Source organism: Pseudonaja textilis, chromosome Z (assembly GCF_049901715.1).
Source record: "Pseudonaja textilis isolate UNSWEBS1 chromosome Z, rPseTex1.2, whole genome shotgun sequence".
Taxonomy (NCBI): domain Eukaryota; kingdom Metazoa; phylum Chordata; class Lepidosauria; order Squamata; family Elapidae; genus Pseudonaja; species Pseudonaja textilis.
The window spans coordinates 123,199,682-123,211,248 of record NC_142008.1 but is presented as its reverse complement, the minus strand read 5'-3'; the positions used below and the strand labels follow the sequence as shown (position 1 = coordinate 123,211,248).

The following is an 11,567-nucleotide window of genomic DNA, read 5'->3' as shown; positions in this document are numbered from 1 at the left end:
CTACCGTTTTTTATTTTCTTATATGTATCCTTTCATGTATTCATAACTATTTTTATACTTGTTCCTTTATCTTAAAATCTCTTGAAAAATAAATAAATAAAAACAAATAAATTATTTCTTTTCCCTCCTAGAAAACAGACCAGATTGACATCATACTTCCTTGGCTTCACTCTCCATTAGCATACGCAAAAGTCTTCCTCCTCGACTTACAACATTTCCCTTAATGACCCTTGGAAGTTACAACGGGGCGGAGAAAAAAGGGGACTTGGGACCAACGTTTCACACCTAACCACCGTTGCAGCATCCCCAGCAAGCCAAATTCCCTTAAACCACCATTCCTGGCCACCGGATTTCTCAAATGCCTTGAATTGAATGGAGAAAAGCCCACCTATTGAATTCTGGGAGTTGCAGCTCAGGCGCCTGGCTAGGGGATTCTGGGAGTTGAAGTCCATCCATCTTCACGGGGCCCAGCTTGGAAAAGGCGGCATGTCCGAGGGAGGCTGAAGCTCTGTGAGTTCGCTTGATGGTCCCCCCAGGCCTGAGCTGAACATCTGAAACCGGGTTTTTCAACCCTGGCAATTTGAAGGTGGCTCTCTGGGGAATCCTGGGGGTTGAAGCCCACCTTTGTGACATTGTCCAGGTTGCCAAACACGGGTCTAAAATCGCCCCGTGTTCCTTGTTCTGCCCCTTCCCTCCTCCTCCTCTAAGGATCCCCTAATCCTCTAAGAATTGGGCGCATCTGTTTCTCGAATCCAAGACGGGCTGCCTGGCATCGCTGCCTCCCCACATGTCTGTTTAACTGCAAACTGTCATTCTAGAGGTTGGGAGGAGGATTATGTTTTAGGGGAACGGGGTGCATTTTTTAAAGTTACGGGGGTGCAGCCTCCCTCTGGCCACAGGTGGATAAGGAGGCATCTGCTGTTTTTCGCCACCCGGGATCCAGAGCCCCTTTCCCCATCATCCCCGCCATGTCTGGCTAATAAATGTTCAATAAACACTTCACAATCGTCACGGTTTCATTTGTGTCTCCTGGGGCCTGCAGGGTTTTCGGGGTGATTGGGGGGCGTATCTTTTTTTTTAAAAAAAAATATTTTTATTGATTTTTAAAAACAAACATAAACAAACAAAACATAAAAAATAAAAACATAAAACATCTTTTTTGAAAGTAACTTCATCCTGGGTTACATCTCTTCGTATAGATACAAATTCAAGTTCATGCTCATTTTTATATACCATTCCATATCTTATTACCATTCTACATTTTCTATATAGCTTCTCCCCGATTTAACTTTCTTAATTTTATTTTATTTATTTCATCTCAATTCAGATCATTATACTTATATTCTATATCTGTCCTGTTTCAGCTCTCTGTTATCTTTTCTCATTAAACAAAATTTCTCCTGTAATCACTGATTGGAGTATGATGCCTTTATATCTTTCCCCTAAAATTATAATACTTAATATAATACATACCTTCCATTCGGATTCTGCTTGGTACATTCTAAAATTACGCACTATATTTTTTAAAAAGAAAAAATTATGAATATATAATTTGATTAAAACAACAATCCATCTCAATTCAATTCTATCGTTTATATTAATATTCATTTAAATCTTTAACATTTTACACATTACTTTTCAAATAGGTATCATGCTACTATGGGAACACATATAAACTTGCCATAGTTGCTTCCTGGGGTGGGTGGGATATCTTGAGTAACCTTTGCTAAGTCCTCGACGTACGACCGTAATCCTCAATTTATGACCGGTCACTTAGGAATGGTTCGAAGCTAAGACGGAGCCCCCCAAATGGTCCAGAAGACCAAGTTTCAACTCACAAACACACACAGCCTTGTTGCATCGCCATTTGCGCATTCGACAACCAAACTGCCTCGGCCGCCATTTTCTGCGTCTCGTGGTCATGTGAGGATATTTTACATCATCTCACATCTGGCACCCGACAAACGTCCATTGCAGGCAATTGGTTCACTTAACCTCATGGTTCGCTTAATGACCATTGCAAAAAATAAATAAAAAATCAAAACCCTCTACGGTCTTTCGGTGCGCTGCTTAAAAACCTGCACACCTTAATTGAAATTCTGGACTCAATTTATGGCCTAAGGTGAGGATTACTAACATTTGAGTGGAGAAAGTTAAAATATTGATATTTTCATTCTCGAGGTGACAAAAATTTGGGGAAGATCCACTTCCAAGTTTAAATTCTCTTTTTAAAAAAACCTTGGTTTTTTGGGCTTATATCCTGCTTTTGTTTTGTACAATTGCAGGTGTTTTTATTTATTTTTTTAAAAAATGGGACATCCTGGGTGACACAACCGTCAGCAACTCACGTGATGGGCAAAGCGCCAGATCCAAGACATTCAGCTGCCCTTTGTGCTAAAGTGCGACTCGAACTCACTGCCCCCTGGTGTTTGGCTATAAAAGGTGATTAGAACTCGCCCTCTCCGGCTGAGTGGCAAGAGACGAGCATATAATAAGCGGACCCTCCTCTCTCCTACCTGGATCCTTCCTCCTCTTCATCGCTGAACCTCACACTCCCCTCAGCCCTGACGATGTTCCCTAGCTGGGTCATGAAACGTCTGCCAGAAAACCACCTGACTCAGTGAGCACCAATCACCCCCCCCCCGACACACACACACAATCCTTTCTTTAGCGACCATTCTGAGCGATGACGGACGTGCTGGAGAGGTGGGGGAGGGGGATCCAGCAGCCCAGCCCTCTGGGGATTAGGGGAGTGGGAGCGATTGACTGAATGGCCTGGGTGGTCGAGGGGAGGGGGGAGTTTGGGGAAGGCAGGAGGGTCTTTGTTGAATGCCTTCGACTGCCCCTGGTCAGAAATGGTGCAGAGTCTTCTGCCTAAAGGCTGGGGTTGGACTAGATGACCTGCAAGGCTGCAAGCTTTCTGGCCAGTGGGGGAGCCAAGAGATCAGGACTTTCCTGTTTGGCTTTTAGGATCTACTGAGGATCACCCTGCATTGCAACAAAGCTGACGCCCTCAACGCTTTGCAACCTGCCTTTTGCACGCCATCTTTTGCTCTGGGCGCTGGAAAGCCCCTCAGTGGCTGCGCCGATCCTGTCCCCTCCTTCCTCCCTCAGCGGACCCCGTAGAGACGCAGGCGATGTGCAGAAAACCCGCCTTGGTGGTGTTTGATCTGGGTGAGCGTGGCTTGGATGGATCGTCCTGGGCTGCGGCTGGGGATTAGGGGAGTGGGAGCTATTGACTGGTCTGGGTGGTCGAGGGAGGGGGAGCTTGGGGAAGGCAGGAGGGTCTTTGTTGAAGACCTTGGACTGCCCCTGGTCAGAAATGGTGCAGAGTCTTCCTGCCTAAAGGCTGGGGTTGGACTAGATGACCTGCAAGGTCCCTTCTTAATATGCTAATGAAGAGTGAAGCCGGTCCGCCTTCTGGGCGGGGGAAAAGAAACAAGTTAAAATCATTGGTCTATTTTCCTGGGGAGGGGAGGGATAATCTTGGAAGGAGGGAGCGGTTGGGCAGGCACCACCCCTACACCTTAACGGACTCCATCGAGGGCTGTTCTGACCGGCTGAGGACCTGGCCTCTTCATTCGACCCCCCACTTAACCCTGGCGAGGAAGGGGGGCCCCTGCAGAGATCAAAGCACAAAGCGGCTGAACTCAGGCTGGGCATCCCAGCGGCACCAGTGGCCACCACCATCACCGCAGCAAGGGGAGGAGAACCTGCCTCGGCCACTCCAAGATGGCCACCCACGCCCGGCCAGTTCCATCCCCCCCAGCGGGAGGAGACTGGAGATCGTACATGGGTCCTTTTCACGTCTTCAGGGAAGCCAGTGACCTTCTAGGAGTATCGAACAAGAGGAGAAGAGCGTTTTTCCTAAGCTCCTGTGGACGGGACGTCTTCCAAACCGCTACAGGCCTCTCGGCACCAACACACATGCAGGCAGTTCGTGGGAGGGAGCTTCAGGACTCGCTATGAGCACATTATGCACCCCCAGCACCAGCCTTGGTCGCATGAGTTTCTCCCCAGGGATCAAAAAGGCAGTGAGAAAGTCTATGACTTTGTGGCAACGCTGAGAGAAATGGCAGGAGACTGTAAATTCAGCCATCTGGAGGAGGAAAGGATGCGAGAGAGGCTCCTTGCGGGTATAAAAGACTTAAGCCCACGGAGGCGATTAATGGCTCAGCTTGATCTCAGGTTCCAAGCCACCCTAGACGGGGCCAAACCAAGTGAGTCCCCCATGAGGTCAGACACTGCCATTCGGAGATCAAGGAGCGGCCATCCCTCGGGCAGAGTGGCCACCGTGCATCACGAGAGCATGGAACATGGAGATGATACATCCAAGGGTGATGAAATCCACCGCACTCATTCCGAAGAGGAGGCAGGGAATCCGGAAATGGGAGAGAGGCCCCTGTTTGCTGCTGCATGTAGGGGCAAACCCTCAGAGCAGAATGCCGATCCAGAGAAACCATTTGCCAAAGATGTGAATGGAAAGGACACACCACAAAGGCTTCTCGTGCAAACCAGCCAGCTTCCCTGACGCGGCCATGTGCGTCCCTGACGGGATTCCAGAAGGCGCCATTTCTGAGGCACCAGCGGGGAAAAGGGCAAGTCGAAGACATGAGGTGGACCCCCAAACGTTCATCGGCTAGTACAGCGTGAGATGCTCCAAGAAATTCCACACTACCATTGACATCGATGGTGATGTGGTGGTGCACACAAGTTCGTATACGACCCTTGTGTCCTGGCCAACTATTAACAAGGCCGTTCCGGGCTTCACAAGGAACAGCTAAAGCCCCAGAAAATAGTGCTAAAGGACCGTCAAGGGATCCTCATCCCTGTCCTGGGGAGGGGGTCCTTCCAAATTAAATTTAAAAGATTTGTCGGGTGAACGGAGACCTGCCAAACCTTCTCTGCTTAGAATGGTTCGATGTCCTGGGTCTGGAAGTGACTGCCGTCCTCGCCTACCAAGACAAGAGCATCGAGGAGGAGCCGGTCACGGCATTTGCGGACGTCCTAGGTGGGAGTCCAGGCAAGTATAGGGTGACACCTTAAAACCCTTGGTCTGTGTCCCCCACCGGGGAAAAATAGACTAATCATTTTAAATTTAAATGTTGCATAAGCGCACCAACGTGCCTACCGTTTTCTTATATGTATCCGTTTCATGTATTCATAACTATTTTTATACTTGTACCTGTTATCTTATAATCTCCTGACAGAATAAATAAATCGTCACGGTTTCATTTCTGTCTCTTTCCACCCTAGAAAAGGCCAAGGCGAGTGAGCCCCCCATGAGGTCAGACACTACCATTCGGAGATCAAGGACCGGCCATCCATCGGGCGGAGGGGCCACCGTGCATCACGAGAGCATGGAACATGGACACAATACATCCAAGGGTGACAAAATCCACCGTACTCGTTCCAAAGAGGAGGCAGGGAGTCCGGAAACGGGACAGAGGCGCCTCTTTGGTGTCACATGTGGGGTCAATCCCCCCAGAGCAGCAGGCCGATCCAAAGACCCACTTGCCAAAGATGCACAGGAAGGGGCACACCGCAAACCCTTGCCGTGCAACCCAGCCGGCACCCTGTCTCCAGAGGCCGATTGTTTCCCGACGTGTCCATGTGCGTCCCTGATGGGATTCTGGAAGGCACCGTTTCTGAGGCACCAGCTAGGAGACAACAAAGTTGCAAGCACAAAGTAGCCCCCAAACGTTCGTCAACTACTACAGCGCCCAATGCTCCAAGAAATTCCACACCACCGTCGACATTGAGGGATCACTGGGTGATATGGTGGTGGACACAAGTTCGTATACGACCCTCGTGTTCTGGCCAACTGTTAACAAGGCCGTTCTGGGCTTCACAAAAGGACCATCAAGGGATCCTCATCCCTGTCCTGGGGAGGGGTCCTTCCAAATTAAATTTAAAAGTTTTGTCGGGTGAACGGAGACCTGCCAAACCTTCTCCGCTAAGAATGATTCGATGTCCTGGGTCTGGAAGTGACTGCCGTCCTCGCCTACCAAGACGAGAGCATCGAGGAGGAGCCGGTCACGGTATTCGCGGACGTCCTAGGTGGGAGTCCAGGCAAGTATAGGGTGACACCTTAAAACCCTTGGTCTGTGTCCCCCACCGGGGAAAAAAGACCAATCATTTTAAATTTAAATGGTGCATAATCGCACCAACGTGCCTACCGTTCCTGTCCTATTGTTTTTGTTTTCTTATATGTATCCCTTTCATGTATTCATAACTATTTTTATACTTGTACCTTTTATCTAATAATCTTTTGTCAAAATAAATAAATAAAAACAAATAAATTATTTCTTTTCCCTCCTAGAAAACAGACCAGATTGACATCATACTTCCTTGGCTTCACTCTCCATTAGCATACGCAAAAGTCTTCCTCCTCGACTTACAACATTTCCCTTAATGACCCTTGGAAGTTACAACGGGGCGGAGTAAAAAGGGGACTTGGGACCAACGTTTCACACCTAACCACCGTTGCAGCATCCCCAGCAAGCCAAATTCCCTTAAACCACCATTCCTAGCCACCGGATTTCTCAAATGCCTTGAATTGAATGGAGAAAAGCCCACCTATTGAATTCTGGGAGTTGCAGCTCAGGCGCCTGGCTAGGGGATTCTGGGAGTTGAAGTCCATCCATCTTCACGGGGCCAAGCTTGGAAAAGGCGGCATGTTCCAGGGAGGCTGAAGCTCTGTGAGTTCGCTTGATGGTCCCCCCAGGCATGAGCTGAACATCTGAAACCGGGTTTTTCAACCCTGGCAATTTGAAGGTGGCTCTCTGGGGAATCCTGGGGGTTGAAGCCCACCTTTGTGACATTGTCCAGGTTGCCAAACACGGGTCTAAAATCGCCCCGTGTTCCTTGTTCTGCCCCTTCCCTCCTCCTCCTCTAAGGATCCCCTAATCCTCTAAGAATTGGGCGCATCTGTTTCTCGAATCCAAGACGGGCTGCCTGGCATCGCTGCCTCCCCACATGTCTGTTTAACTGCAAACTGTCATTCTAGAGGTTGGGGGGAGGGTTGTATTTTAGGGGAACCGGGTTCTTTTTTTGAGTTACGGGGGTGCAGCCTCCCTCTGGCCACAGGTGGATAAGGAGGCATCTGCTGTTTTTCGCCACCCGGGATCCAGAGCCCCTTTCCCCATCATCCCCGCCATGTCGTGGCTAATAAATGTTCAATAAACACTTCACAATCGTCACGGTTTCATTTGTGTCTCCTGGGGCCTCCTGGGTTTCCCGGTGATTGGGGGGGTATCTTTTTTTAAAAAAATTTTTTTTATTGATTTTTAAAAACAAACATAAACAAACAAAACATAAAAAATAAAAACATAAAACATCTTTTTTGAAAGCAACTTCATCCCGGATTACATCTCTTTGTATAGATACAAATTCAAGTTCATGCTCATTTTTATATACCATTCCATATCTTATTACCATTCTACATTTTCTATATAGCTTCTCCCCGATTTAACTTTCTTAATTTTATTTTATTTATTTCATCTCAATTCAGATCATTGTACTTATATTCTATATCTGTCCTGTTTCAGCTCTCTGTTATCTTTTCTCATTAAACAAAATTCCTCCTGTAATCACTGATTGGAGTATGACGCCTTTATATCTTTCCCCTAAAATTATAATACTTAATATAATACATAACTTCCATTCGGATTCTGCTTGGTACATTCTAAAATTACACACTATATTTTTAAAAAAGAAAAAATTATGAATATCTAATATGATTAAAACAACAATCCATCTCAATTCAATTCTATCGTTTATATTAATATTCATTTAAATCTTTAACATTTTACACATTACTTTTCAAATAGGTATCATGCTACTGTGGGAACACATATAAACTTTCCATAGTTGCTTCCTGGGGTGGGTGGGATATATTGAGTAACCTTTGCTAAGTCCTCGATGTACGACCATAATCCTCAATTTATGACCGGTCACTTAGGAATGGTTCGAAGCTAAGACGGAGCCCCCCAGATGGTCCAGAAGACCAAGTTTCAACTCACAAACGTACACACGCCTTATTGCACCGCCATTTGCGCGTTCGACAACCAAACTGCCTCGGCCGCCATTTTCTGCGTCTCGTGGTCATGTGAGGATATTTTACATCATCTCACATCTGGCACCCGACAAACGTCCATTGCAGGCAATTGGTTCACTTAACCTCATGGTTCGCTTAATGACCCTTGCCAAAAATAAACAATAAAAACCCTGTACGGTCTTTCAATGAGCTCCTTAACAACCTCCACACCGTAATCTTAACTCTGGACTCCAATTATGGCCTAAGGTGAGGACTACCAACATTTTACTGGAGAAAGTTATAATATTTATATTTTCATTCTCGGGATGACAAACATTTGGGGAAGATCCACTTCCAAGTTTAACTTCTGTTTTTTAAAAAAACCTTGGTTTTTTGGGCTTATATCCTGCTTTTGCTTTGTACAATTGCAGGTGTTTTTATTTATTTTTTTAAAAAATGGGACATCCTGGGTGACACAACCGTCAGCAACTCACGTGATGGGCAAAGCGCCAGATCCAAGACATTCAGCGGCCCTTTGTGCTAAAGTGGGACTCGAACTCACTGCCCCCTGGTGTTTGGCTATAAAAGGTGATTAGAACTCGCCCTTTCCGGCTGAGTGGCAAGAGACGAGCATATAATAAGCGGACCCTCCTCTCTCCTACCTGGATCCTTCCTCCTCTTCATTGCTGAACCTCACACTCCCCTCAGCCCTGACAATGTTCCCTAGCTGGCTCATGAAACGTCTGCCAGAAAACCACTTGACTCAGTGAGCACCAATCAGCTCCGCCCCCAAGAAACACACACACAATACTTTCTTTAGCGACAACGGATGTGCTGGAGAGGCGGTGGGGGATCCAGCAGCCCCGCCCTCTGGGGATTAGGGGAGTGGGAGCGATTGACTGGCCTGGGTGGTCGAGGGGAGGGGGGAGTTTGGGGAAGGCAGGAGGGTCTTTGTTGAAGACCTTGGACTGCCCCTTGTCAGAAATGGTGCAGAGTCTCCTGCTTAGGGGCTGGGGATGGACTAGAGGACCTGCAAGGTCCCTTCTGATTTGCCCAAAATCACCCAGCTGTCTTATTTTGTCTAAGGTACAATTAGAACTCACCATCCTCTAGTTGTTGGCTGAAATATCCCAGCTGGCTTGAATGCCTAAAGCAGGACTAGAACTCTCCTTCTCCTGCTGATCGGCATATAATAAACGAAGGCTTTGCACTGATAATGTTCCTTAGTTGGGTCATGAAACGTCTTCAAAAAAATCCACCCAGCTCAGAGAGTTCCACAGACTCCACACTTCTCCTCCTCCTCTCTTTATTCACCGCTCCCTTCTCCTCTTCTTCCTCCCTCCCTCTTCCTCCTCCTCCTTAAACCCCCCACTACCCTTAGCACTGACGATGTTCCCTAGCTGGCTCATGAAACGTCTGACAGAAAACCACCCGACTCAAAGGGAACCAATCACCTCCCTCCTCACTCAAAAACACAATCCTTTCTTTAGTGTGCTAAACACACACGCCCTGTCGCATCGCCATTTGCGCGCTTGACAACCAGACTGCCTCGGCCGCCATTTTCTGCGTCTCGTGGACATGTGAGATTATTTTACGTCATCTTACACCTGCCTTCCACAAACGTCCATTGCAGGCAATCGGATCACTTAAAATCATGATTCGCTTAATGACGCTTGCCAAAAATAAACAATAAAAACCCTGTACGGTCTTTCGGTGCGCTGCTTAACAACCTGCACACCTTAATCTTAATTCTGGACTCAACTTATGGTCTAAGGTGAGGACCACTAACATTTGAGTGCAGAAAGTTAAAATATTCTCGGGTGAAAAAATTTGGGGAAGATCCACTTCCAAGTTTAACTTCTCTTTTAAAAAAAACCTTTTATTTTTGGGTTTATCTCCTACTCTTGCTTTGTACAACTGCGGTGTTTCTATTTCTTTTTTTAAAAATGGGACATCCTGGGTGACACAACCGTCAGCAACTCACATGATGGGCAAAGCGCCTGATCCAAGACATTCAGCTGCCCTTTGTCCTAAAGTGGGACTCGAACTCACTGCCCCCTGGTGATTGTCTAAAAAGTGGGACTAGACCACGCCCTCTCCTGGTGAGTGGCAAGAGACGAGCATATAATAAGCGGACCCTCCTCTCTCCCACCTTTGATCCTTGCTCCTCTTCATCACTGAACCCCACACTCCCCTTAGCCCTGACGATGTTCCCTAGCTGGCTCATGAAACGTCTGCCAAGAAACTACCTGACTCAGAGGGCACCAATCACCCCCCCAACACACACACACAATCCTTTCTTTAGCGACCATTCTGAGCGATGACGGATGTGCTGGAGAGGTGGGGAGGGGATCCAGCAGCCCAGCCCTCTGGGGATTAGGGGAGTGGGAGCGATTGACTGGCCTGGGTGGTCGAGGGGAGGGGGAGCTTGGGGAAGGCAGGAGGGTCTTTGTTGAAGACCTTGGACTGCCCCTTGTCAGAAATGGTGTAGAGTCTCCTACTTAAAGGCTGGGGTTGGACTAGATGACCTGCAAGGTCCCTTCTTAATATGCTAATGAAGAGTGAAGCCGGTCCGCCTTCTGGGCGTGGGGGAAGAAACAAGTTGAAATCATTGGTCTATTTTCCTGGGGAGGGGAGGGATAATCTTGGAAGGAGGGAGCGGTTGGGCAGGCACCACCCCTACACCTTAACGGACTCCATCGAGGGCTGTTCTGACCGGCTGAGGACCCGGCCTCTTCATTCGACCCCCACTTAACCCTGGCGAGGAAGGGGGGCCCTGCAGAGATCAAAGCACAAAGCGTGCTGAACTGAGGCTGGGCATCCCAGCGGCACCAGCGGCCACCACCATCACCGCAGCAAGGGGAGGAGAACCTGCCTCGGCCACTCCAAGATGGCCACCCACGCCCGGCCAGTTCCATCCCCCCAGCGAAAGGAGACTGGAGATCGTACATGGGTCCATTTCACGTCTTCAGGGAAGCAAGTGACCTTCTAGGAAGTATCGAACAAGAGGAGAAGAGCGTTTTCCTAAGCTCCTGTGGACGGGACGTCTTCCAAACGGCTACGGGCCTCTCGGCACCAACACACGTGCAGGCAGTTCGTGGGAGGGAGCTTCAGGACTCGCTATGAGCACATTATGCACCCCCAGCACCAGCCTTGGTCACATGAGTTTCTCCCCAGGGATCAAAAAGGCCGTGAGACAGTCTATGACTTTGTGGCAACGCTGAGAGAAATGGCAGGCGACTGCAATTCAGCGATCTGGAGGAGGAAAGGATGCGAGAGGGCTCCTTGGGGTATAAAAGTTTTAAGCCTCACGGAGGCGATTAATGGCTCAGCTTGATCTCAGGTTCCAAGCCACCCTAGACGAGGCCAAGGCGAGTGAGTCCCCATGAGGTCAGACACCGCCATTCGGAGATCAAGGAGCGGCCATCCCTCGGGCAGAGCAGCCACCGTGCATCACGAGAGCATGGAACATGGAGACAATACATCCAAGGGTGACGAAATCCACCGTACTCATTCCGAAGAGGAGGCA

At 48.3% G+C, this 11,567-nt stretch overlaps 1 long non-coding RNA gene across 1 annotated transcript; it reads left to right on the top strand.

The window, feature by feature from the left end:
• The first annotated feature begins 5,699 nt into the window (after positions 1-5,699).
• On the top strand, positions 5,700-7,202 carry LOC148124365 (uncharacterized). The gene is made up of 2 exons (XR_015740048.1): positions 5,700-6,072; positions 6,323-7,202. It is a non-coding gene; the product is annotated as an uncharacterized LOC148124365 (long non-coding RNA).
• The last annotated feature ends 4,365 nt before the right edge of the window (positions 7,203-11,567 follow it).